Genomic DNA, 12,514 nt, shown 5'->3' with positions numbered 1-12,514 from the left:
ATAGGACTGCTAATTAACTTAGCAGTCTGGGTAGATGTAAAATTTCTCATATTTTGATGTGCATGTGTGTTTTTTTTTGAAAGAGTATAAATAAAAATTTCTGTGAATGAAACATATCGCCAATATGTAATAAAAACGGCAATATTTTTAATACTTACAAAATTATATCCAACCAGTATAAATAATGGAAGCGTCTAATTGTCCACAGTTTTTTGTCCACCATTTGTCCACAGCTTTGACTTGCGCGAATACTGTAAAATTACTTCTACATGCTGTATAATTATACAATATATCACATAAAATATATTAGTTAATCACAAAACATCCAGCAACTATTTGAAGTGATCCCATGATAGTTAGAAAAAAGATTGCAACTTGCACAACATGACAAAATAAATGTAATTTCAAACTGTACTTTCAAAAATTACAGTTATATGAAGTTATTAGCAGTTAGAGTTAGTTATTAGTGGTTATTGGCAGTTAGAGTTAATTATTAGCGTCCGCACTGGGTTGAATCTTGTATATTGTAAAATTGAATCTTATATACAGTAAAATTTTCAATTGAATCTTGTATACTGTAAAATTGAATCTTCTACACAGTAAAATTTACAACTGAATCTTGTATACTGTAAAATTGAATCAGCAGAACTATAAAATTGAATCTTGTATACAGTAGAATTTTCAATTGAATCTTGTATACTGTAAAAATTAAATCTTGTATACAATAAAATTTTCAATTGAATCTTGCATACTGTAAAATTGAATCTCGTATACTGTAAAATTTTCAAATAACACTGTAAATTTTTAATTGAATCTTGTATACTGTAAAAAGACAGTTAGATGAGAGTAGATAAGGTTGTGGACAAATAGTGGACAAAATCCAGTGGACAGAAACTTTTTCTCTATATATCTTACTGCACAAAGAAATCACAATCGCATCCGAGACGTAATAACCGCTCTATTTAATTTATAGAGGATTGAGGAGCACGAATCCCCTCAATATTAAATGCACATTTATAATTGGTCCACAGTGTACGGTGTAGAATAGACTATAGACCAGGCCTGATCTTCATAATTGGAGATCCAACATGAGAGCTCAACAAATTCATCGTTTTCAACAAACAAAATTCCAACCAAAGTCGGTGCAAATTTTAATTTGATTAGTGTGTGGTTCCCTTGGTCAATTGATTCTATTAATTTTAATTTTTTTTTATATTATTTTTATATATATTTTGAATGAAATATTATAAGTAATGTAAATTGATTCTCATTTGCGGTATGAAAATTTTATATAATTGACTTCTATTTATATTTAATCTTTATAGTTTGAAAGTCTAATTTCGTCCTGACTTGTGAATTAAAAGATGGATTAAACCTCTTTACACTTAAGCAATCAAATTAGAAATAAAATAAAAATAAAAGATGAATTAATTCAAAATAAGTTATTTCATCTCTCAAAACAGATTAATTATTTCACATTTATTCTGCTTACAGAAATCCACTATCATAAACTAATATTTGTTTTTGGCAACATATTACTCCTCCAAGAAGATGAATTTTAAGCCATAAGTTAAACTGTCAAACAAAATATAAAATATGATAATTAAAATAAAACAAGAAACTTAATCCTTCTTAAAATTTAAGTATTAAATTTATAGTTCACACCTACCTCACTTTCATAATTGATTTGATATTGAATTCAAAATCTAATCATTTCGAATGCCTCTTACAGAAATTAAATTCACATCACTCTATTGGGACGCGAATCTATAATTACAAAAAAAATGTTTTATCTCTGCGTGGATAAAAATTGATTAACACTGAATACTTCCGTCAATAATGACCATATCTAATTATTTGAAATAGTATAAATAGTTTTATCTTTAAGTATATTTTGAAAAGTATATGAATATATTTGAAGTGCATGTAAAATATGCAATAATGAGTGCATTTATTTATTTTATAAAATTCATAAAACTTATTTAATTAGATTATATCTCCATCTTTCAATTTCACAAAAAAAAAAAAAAAAAAAAAAAAAAACATGTTTGTATTAATTCCTTGAACATATTGTTGTGCGAGATGGTTTTCTATCTTTATGGTTGTCTTTATTATTGAATTAGTTGTATAGCGTCTCTTATCGATATTTTTCATGCCAATTAAAGAGCGTTATGGTTGTCGTTATTATTGAATTAATTAGTTGTATAGTGTCTATTATCCATCTTTTTCATGCCAATTAAAGAGCGAGGATCGATGTTGATTTTGCATGTAATGCACTTGAACAATAACACAACACAAATATTTACAAATGCGTAAATTAAAGACTACTAATATTGTATCCGTGCGTTGCAACAAAAACATATTATAAGAGAAAAAAATTCTTAAACAAAATAATATATTTTCATAAAAAAAAATAGACCAATGATTGATAATCAATTATCAAAACATTTTTTCTTGTCATATTGCACTCTTGTTATTATTACAAGGATTATCCTCCTCAATTTTTGGATTTATACATTTATGTACTTAAATAGATAATAAAATCATGTTTACATAAATGAGATCATTAAATTACAAATAATATTTAAAAAATAATATAAAGAAAGAAAGAAATGAAGACATAACAAATCAAATATCAATCAATTAAAATATAAAATTATTTTACGTCATTACCTCACACAATTTGTAACTCGCTCATTTACAATTTGAGTTGACCAACTCGTTTAATAAATAAGCTGAGTTTGTGTTGGCCCCAACTTGCTCATTTATAACTCGAGTTACATAAATTTATATAGTATTGGTCACAACAAATCTCAAAATAATCAAGCCTGAATCTCTAGATTGTTATTTGTGCTTTGAGATTCATGCAAAATATATTTGAACTTGTGTTGTAATACTATCATTGGTTAAACGAGTTGTGAGCCAACTCGAGTTAATAACGAGTTGAGTTCGAGTTAGCTCTACAACTCGTTATTATCATCTCAACTCAAGTTGGCTCGCTCGTTTATTAAACAAGTCAAGTTCGAATTGGAGATAACTCGCTCAAATTCGACTCATTTACAGTCCTATGCCACCGCTCTAAAGCATTGACCATTGGAACAGCACAACGGGCTAGATAACAAAGAAAATTAGTCATGATAACAGTTATCAGTTTGGTAACGTCATCTAATGTGATATGACTGTTTTTCATCATAATAATATAATTTAATTAAAACTACGATAATGAAGTTATTAAAATCTATTTGTACCTGTTTACTTGAAGATTCTAAAAATTAAATATATATATCAATGGTTGTTTAGTATGCATCTCATCATGATTCATAATAAAATAAAGCTATATTTTTTTATGAAAGAATTATATATGTTAGGTTGTCAGCAATTAAGTATATATTTTAGATCTCTAAATACAATACTGTAACACTATGTAAAATACATAAATAAAATTAATAACTAATTAAGGGTGATATACAAAATGATTAAAGGTGTTTTTCAATAAAATAGATAATATTTAACGAGGAAACAAAATTTTTTGAGATCAGTAGTTAGTTTAAATTCAATCCCAAAATAAAATTAGTAATTGAAATGGACATAAGAAACACTTGAGTTCTCTGTAAAATAGAACATTTTAAAGAATTAATATCTGAAAATATCATTAAAAATAATTAGACCAATTTGAAGTTAATTATAGTTAATCAGGTTATTTGATATTGGTCCCAAAAAAAAAAAACTATCATTACTCTTCCAATTAATTTTTATTGAATTGTGAGTCTAAATTGAAAAGAGTAATTAATCGGATCCAATTAAAAATATGTGAAGAGATGTATGTAATAAAATATACTTCTAAGGTGTTATGTGAAAAAAGAAAATTTCAATAACTTAGGTGGCGCAATCTGGTTCTCTAGCTAATGAAGAAATGGTGAATAAGCATCATAGCTGTGATCTTTTATTTGATTTCATCAAACCGTTCAGACTTATATCCTCATTACCATTTTACTAGAAACTTTTTTTTTCTCTTTTTCCCCTCCGTCAAATACTCCTCTATATGAAAATGAAAGTAAAAGAAAACTAAAGTAGAAATTAAGAAAATGGTGAAAGGGTGAAATTCAGTGGAGGCGGCAAGAAGTTGTGACAAACCATGCTATCTTCTTACGTGTGTGCATGCTTGAAACTTCTTGTTTGATCTCTGAGTTGTTGTGGTATTTTTCTCTTATCCACACTTGTTCATGTATGTCTAGTTAATTTGATGGAAACAATCATTAATGGCTCTATTCTTATCATCTACTTATGTTTGGATTATGATCCGAAATAAGGAAAGTATATTTGCAAACTATTGTGATTTCCTTATGCTTCAATTTGTTCAAAAGTTAATTGAAAATTTATTGGAATCTACAAAGCCTATCGGATTTCATACAACATAATAATTGAAGTAATTTATTATAGATTTAATTTGATCATATGTAAACTGATTAGTATGCACCAGAGATTTCTAAATTAATTGATGAAAGTAGGGTGTTACATAGGTATGAGTAAAGACTTGTAATAACAAATAGAACAATATTGAAATAAAATAAAATAATGAAATATGTGTAGAAATAGATTGATGTAAATAGAACATGTATATTTTTAATTAAACATGATACATGTCAGGCGGTGAATGAAATTAATGGGTTAATGAAATAAAAAGAAAAAAAAAACTCAAGTATCATATAAGAATGGTTACTAAACAAACATATATGAAAATATATACATTGTTATGTTATATCTACTGTTATAAGTATTGATAAGGATATGTATATGTATATTACTTTGATATAGGGAAAACCAAGTAAGAAACTGACGAGACATAGTGTTCAGGAAGACAGACTACTAGTGAGCTCATCCATTGTCGATCCTACACTATCAGGTGCGAAGTTATTGGATTAGTCTGAGATTCATGATTAAGAATTAAATCGTAACTCGCTGTGCATTTTGAATATTTGATTGACTACATTAATTGAACTGTTACATCATATGCATAACCCAATACAACTGAAACTGAATTAAAGGTAAGACTGTTGATTGTCATGTTGATATGGTTTATTGATTGGTTGATTCTTATTGTAAATGATTGATTGAGACCACAGTGACTGAATTAATTGAATATGAAATACTGTAATCCTTGAACCTCCATATAGTGGAGAAAAAGAATTAATATATCGTAAAGTCTAGCTAGCTATTAGACTTTACTCCAAGACTCTTATGCGCATATGGTGAATGGCCCCAACTGAATCCAGTACCGGTTGGATAGGGGATATTGAATAAATGTGAATTGTGACTGTAAGACTAATGAACTGTGGTAACTGTCTTATCATTGATTTTCTTTCCGATAATGACAGTATTGTGATATTGATTTCGTATGGTTTCCGTTAATCAGGTGTCAGGATAGTTAGAATGGTATAAGCCCTGACACGATAGATATATCTTATAGTATCTTTCAGTGTTACCATACTAGAAATTGTAAAGTTAAGAAACCAAACATTATCAGACTTAGCGGTCCTAAAGATTAGGTCCCAAATATTATCTGTCTTTATGGTTTAAAAGATTTTGACCCAAACCATTTATTCTGATAAGATCCTTAGAGTTCTGTCGCTGTCGTCGTCGCTATCAGTCTCTCATGACCCAAACCATTTACCTGACTTTAGGTCCCAAATATTACCCAACTTAGAAATGTGTAGTAATTGATAAGTATAGAAGACTGATAGCGACGACGACGACGACAACAACGACAACGACAACAATGACATAAATATATCGAAATGATACAAGACTTTTGTATCAGTCTTCTATACTTATCAATTACTACACATTTCTAAGTTGTGTTGGAATTTGAATATGAGAACAAACTCTTAAGTCACTCATATCCATTAAATGCCGCTCCCTCCTCTACATAAAATTTGTTCAATTTTATATATGTATTGAGACCGTAGTAATTAATTGAAATAAATAGCAAATCGCGTTCCTGTCATTTTTTTTGGATGAAATTTTAATGATTGAATTGATTGAAGAAAATGACAAGTTAACTGTTATATAATATCAAATAACATGTGTCTTTAAAAGTATTTAGCTGTAAATAAACTAAAAACGTATGTGCATATGGGGATATAATTAAATTAAGTTGATCATCCTTATTTGATTATAATAATAGAAATCTAATAATTGTTTTCTCTGTGCACATAATTTGTCATGTTCATTTGATATCCATTAAATGCCTCTCACTTTCAAGTGGTAAACGGCACGCTATTTTTTGGCTAAGCTGTCCAAATTGTGATAATCTGTTCCTGTCATTCAGTGAGAAGGCCAGGAGATGAAGAAATATGTACTCCCGATAGCAATCAACAAATTAATGCTCAGTAATTTGTAAAACTGATGTCCGAATACACTCTTCTAGTTCTAGCTAAGCCTGAGACGTAGCTCTAGCAACTTGTGTATTTTTTATTTTTTATTTAAAATTGATTTGTAAGAAAAGGTTTTGAATGATATTTATGGAAAGAAAGGAGCACTTCTCACACTCTTTGCTAGAGGACCCAGGTGGCTCATGAGTCTTAAAAGTTGCTATTGTAACTTGCGACTGTATATTTTGAACCAGTTTTTGTTTAAAAGATATGCTAAAAATTATCAAATAATGTTAGTGTCACGTGTTTTATATCATACTATAGTTCATGCATTACTATAATATTGGATTTCAATTTTTAATCTTATCTTCTAATATTATCAAGATTTTAAAAATATAAATCAAACTTGCAATCTCCTTCAGGCCATGTTCGGCTGTTCTTGTGGGAAAAGAAAAATTCACTCAGAGTGAATTTTTTTTTCGCCATGTGCACAGTATTTCAGTCATTCAAATTGGATCCGTTTTCGTTCCCGTTCCCATTCCTGTTCCCTTTCCCGCCTAGCAGTCGAACATGGTCTCATTGAATTAGGTTTCTTTTGGGATGATATTATTTAATTTCTGCACGCAATTCCAGTTGCATATGTTGATTTTTACCAGTAGGCAGGAAAAGAAACTTTCGAAAGTGAAGCTTAGGATAGCTTTGCATTTGTTGATTTCAAAATTTTTTTATTTTATTTTATTTATTTATTTATTTATTTTTTTTGCGTAATCCCTAGCTTTAGCTTGGGATAGCTTTTGGGCAAAAGCCTCTTCTTTTGGTGAAGCTTCGGACGAAGCATTCCAATTGCATGATTGGTAAATACTAGTAGGCAGTAATAGCAAAAACCGATTGGAGAAATATAAATTTTCATGGGAATTGGAAACGATATGATGGGCATTGAACTAAATTCGGTCTAGATTCGGGCGACTCAAATGAACACTACTCTATTAATTTTAAAACGAATTGGACTACTCTAATTTAAAATCAAACCAAATTTAATTTGATATCCCTCATAACGGTCCCCAGTCCATTTTCATGACCCCTACTTGGTTGGACATCGTTTCAGCCCATCCATGCCTGATTTTTTCTCAAAAATAGCTTCAAAAGAATAGAGGAAAAGAAAATTTAAAGTGCGTTCGTTTACGGGCTCAAACTCGGCCTAAATCATTTTGGCATTGACCGTAATACTCGCTAGGCATATTACTGTGTTCCGTCGCTGGTCTTTAGGAATCTCTTAATTCATTATTACAACTTTTGATCGGATCAATATTTGATCGATCGAGTATTAGAGCCTTAGACTCTCTCCTCCTCTCATGATATGCATCTATTTGGTGGAGTCTGAGGCGGTCTGATGAGCATTGGTCGAAACAGTCTGATCCGCATCGAGATTTGAGTGTATTTGATCTACACAAATTTTAAAGTTGTCACACAAATCTTAATACCAATTGGATGACAATGATCAGATATCAAACTGAATTTGATCCGATACCCATCAGATCGCCCCGATTCCCTACATTAGCTATGACACTGTTTCTAGTTTCTACCCATAAAAGTGACAAATATTTTATGGGCCATGTTTTTGTGTATCGGCGCCCAATATGATAGTCAATTTTGGGCTTTCATATTTTACAAAAATTGAAAAGTTTGTGCTCCTTGGGCCATGGATAAGCCCATCAAACAACAAAGCCTTGAATTTTGACTCCTCTCCATTTGTGCAGTAGGTGGGGAATTCATATCACCTGAGATAACATAAATTTTGAGTTTAGATCCAGACGTTTAATCTGATTTGACATAAATAATAAAGAGCCCTTTGCATTTCATTTCGGATTGGAGTGGTCTGAATTCTAATTGGACAGTCCTGATCTAAACTCAAATATTCTATATTACCTTCCCGGGACTTTTAAAAGTATCCTCAGCCAAAAAGAAAATAAACAAAGAAACTACCAACTTTCCAGAATTTTATATTTACTTGGACCGCAATGTAAAATGGCGGCCTCCAAAATTAGAGCCCCGTATTTTTTTTTTAGTTTATGTGTTTTAAAAATAATAGATGTGTTGTAAAATTAATATAAAGTTGCAACAAAAGTAAGTAAATAACAAGAGAGATAAAGAGAGCAACAACAAACTTGTATTCTCCACTATTGTATATAATGTGTGTCCACCATTCTCTATTTACAAAGCCTCTATTTATAGGCTAGAAAGAGATGTTACAATAAAAGAGAAAATAAATGTCCATGGTAGTGGAGATAGTGGAGGTAGTGGATAATTAATATTGGAAGTTATAGAATGAACATCCACATAAATATATTTTATAACACTTCCCCTTGGATGTTCATCTTTCATTATACGCTGTTAATATGATACTTCAGGATCGATATTAACATGATACTTCAGGACCATGTACTGCCTCATTAAAAACCTTACCAAGAAAAACCCATTGGGATAAAAACTTGGTTAAGGGAAAAAGAGTACAGTGCGTATAATGCTTCCCCTCAATTTGATATCATTGAATATCCTTCAATCGATGTAGACCTATCTTCTTCGTGAGTTGTACAAAAACCTTTGTTGGTAAAGATTTTGTGAATAGGTCTGCAAGATTGTCAATTGATCGGACTTGGCAAACATCTATTACGCCTTCCTTTTGTAGGTCATGTGTCGAAAAGAACTTTGGTGCAATATGTTTAGTTCGGTCTCCTTTGATATATCCTTCTTTGATTTGTGCAATGCATGCTGCATTATCTTCATATAGCGGAGTAGGATTTACCTTGATGTTTTTAAGTCCGCATTCTTCTTGAATATTTTGAATCATTGACCGTAACCAAACACATTCTCGACCCGCCTCGTATAAGGCAATCAGTTCGGCGTGATTTGAAGATGTAGCTGTAAGAGTTTGTTTTGTCGATCGCCATGAAATTGCAGCTCCACAATAGGTGAATACATATCCCGATTGAGATCGTGCTTTATGTGGATCTGATAAATATCCTGCATCTGCATATCCAACTAAATTGGATTTTGTATCTTTTTGATAGTATAACCCCATATCTCTAGTTCCGCAGAGATACCGAAATACTAGTTTAATTCCATTCCAATGTCTTCTGGTTGGTTTGGAACTATATCTTGCTAACACATTTACTGCAAATGAGATATCGGGTCTCGTATTATTTGCAAGATATAATAATGCCCCGATTGCACTTAAGTATGGTACTTCAGGACCAAGCACTTTTTCATTATTTTCTTGTGGGCGAAAAGGATCATTTTCTGCATTTAGCGATCGTACAACCATTGGTGTGCTCAAAGGATGAGCTTTATCCATATTGAATCTTTTTAATATTTTTTCAACATAATTTAATTGATGGATAAATATTCCATTCTTTAGATGTTCGATCTGCAGGCCGAGACAAAATTTTGTTACACCAAGGTCTTTCATCTCAAATTCATTCTTCATTAATTTTGCAGTATTCTCAATCTCTTCAGGAGATCCAATAATATTCAAATCATCAACATACACTGCAATGATTGTGAAACCTAGATTTGATCTTTTAATAAAAACACACGGACTAATTATATTATTTTTATATCCTTCTTTTAGAAGGTACTCACTCAGTCGATTATACCACATTCGACCAGATTGTTTTAGTCCGTATAAAGATCTTCTTAATTTTATAGAGTACATCTCTCTAGGTTTTGACTTATATGCTTCAGGCATTTTCAATCCTTCTGGGACTTTCATGTATATATTACTGTCAAGTGAACCATATAAATAGGCTGTTACAACATCCATAAGTCGCATTTTTAGATTTTCTGCAACTGTGAGACTTATTAGAAATCTGAGAGTTATCGCATCCACTACAGGTGAATACGTTTCTTCATAATCAACTCCAGGTATTTGTGTAAAGCCTTGTGCCACTAGCCTTGCTTTATATCTCACAATCTCATTTTTCTCATTTCTTTTTATGACAAATACCCATTTGTAACCTACAGGGCTAACATCATTGGGCGTTAGGACTACAGGTCCAAATACTTGCCGCTTGTCTAATGAACTTAATTCTGTTTGTATGGCATCTTTCCATTTAGGCCAATCATTTCTTTGTCTACACTCTTCTAGAGTTTTTGGCACATTATCTTCTTCGTTTATAACATCGCTTGCTATAGCGAATGCAAAGATTTCATCAACATGTGTTTTATTTCTATTTAATATAGTACCATTTATTACATAATTTATAGAAATCTCATATTCATTTGGTACTTGAGTTTCTTCTGGAACTTCATCAACCTCTTTTGGGTTTTTATCAACTTCTTCATGAGTTCTACCATTAATCTCTTCTGGGATTTTATATACTTCTTCAGGAGTTTTACTATCAACCTCTTCTGGGGTTTTATTGACTTCTGCAGGAGTTTTACCATCAACCTCTTCTGGGGTTGGACCAACTGCTTTATTCTGCTCTTTCCTTTTACGTGGATTTACATCCTTAGAACCAAGTGGTCTTCCATGTTTTCTACGCACATTAGATTCATTAGATATTTTTGTAATGTCAATTCGAGCGGGTGCGTTTATAGCTGGAATATGTGATTTAGTAACTCTATTCGTATTTGTGAATGCATCAGGCAATTCATTTGCAATTCTTTGCATATTTATGATCTTCTGAACTTCGAGTTCACATTGACCACTTCGGGGGTCAAGATAAGATAACGATGAATTCCAAGTTACTTGTTTATCCAGTTTTTGTTTTTCTTCCCCTAAATTTGGGAATACTGATTCATTAAAATGACAATCAGCAAATCTTGCTGTAAAAACATCTCCTGTTAATGGTTCTAAATATCTAATAATAGAAGAAGAGTTAAAACCAATATAAATTCCCAACCTTCTTTGAGGTCCCATTTTTGTGCGTTGTGGAGGAAAAATTGGAACATATACTGCACAACCAAATACCTTTAGATGAGACAAATTTGGTTCTCTTCCGGAGACCAATTGTAATGGGGAATATTTATGATAAGCAGTTGGTCTTAATCTAATTAGTGCAGCAGCATGTAATATGGCATGTCCCCATGCGGAAGACGGTAAACTAGACCTCATGAGTAATGGTCTAGCAATTAATTGTAATCTTTTAATCAACGATTCTGCCAGACCGTTTTGTGTATGAACATGGGCCACTGGATGTTCTACCGTAATTCCAATAGACATGCAATAATCATTAAAAGTTTGAGAAGTGAACTCACTTGCATTATCAAGCCGGATTCTTCTGATTTGATAATCCGGAAAATTAGCTCTCAATTGGATAATTTGTGCTAATAGTCTAGCAAATGCAACATTTCTTGTTGCTAACAAACTCACATGTGACCAGCGTGTTGATGCATCAATTAACACCATAAAATATCTAAACGGTCCACATGGAGGTGTAATAGGTCCACATATATCTCCTTGAATTCTTTCTAAAAATGAAGGAGCTTCAGGTCCAACTTTATTTGGAGATGGTCTAATAATTAGTTTTCCAAGAGAGCATGCTTCGCATGTCATATCTTTTGATAATAGGATCTTCAGGTCCTTTAGGGATGCCCATTTGCACTTTCAATTATTCTCCTCATCATTATATTTCCTGGATGACCCAATCTGTCATGCCATAATGTAAATAATTTTGGATCAACTAACTTCTGGTTAGTAACGGTTAACTTCGAGTTAGCAACCATATTTGATTCTATTTTACTTATATAAGTACTATATAATCCAGATGACATTGCTTGCATCTTTTCAATTATGATCTTCTGGCCATTCTTAATAGATGTGATATGAAGATACTCGTAATTTTTCTCATTCATAGTTTCAATATGATAACCATTATTTCGAATATCTTTAAAGCTTAGTAGATTTCTTCTGGATCTACTTGAATATAATGCATCATCTATTATTAATTTTGTTCCTTCAGGTAACAAAATACAAGCTCTTCTGGAGCCTTCTATTAAATTACTTGTGCCAGATATAGTGTGAATATTAGTCTCACCAAGATACAATAGTGAAAAGTATTTCTTACTTTTCAATATGGTATTAGTTGTTCCACTGTCTACCATACATGAATCTTCATTACTTATCATTGCGTCAGCCATTTTCC

Source organism: Carex rostrata, chromosome 14 (assembly GCF_964058835.1).
Source record: "Carex rostrata chromosome 14, lpCarRost1.2, whole genome shotgun sequence".
NCBI lineage: Eukaryota > Viridiplantae > Streptophyta > Magnoliopsida > Poales > Cyperaceae > Carex > Carex rostrata.
This window is presented reverse-complemented; position numbering follows the sequence as displayed.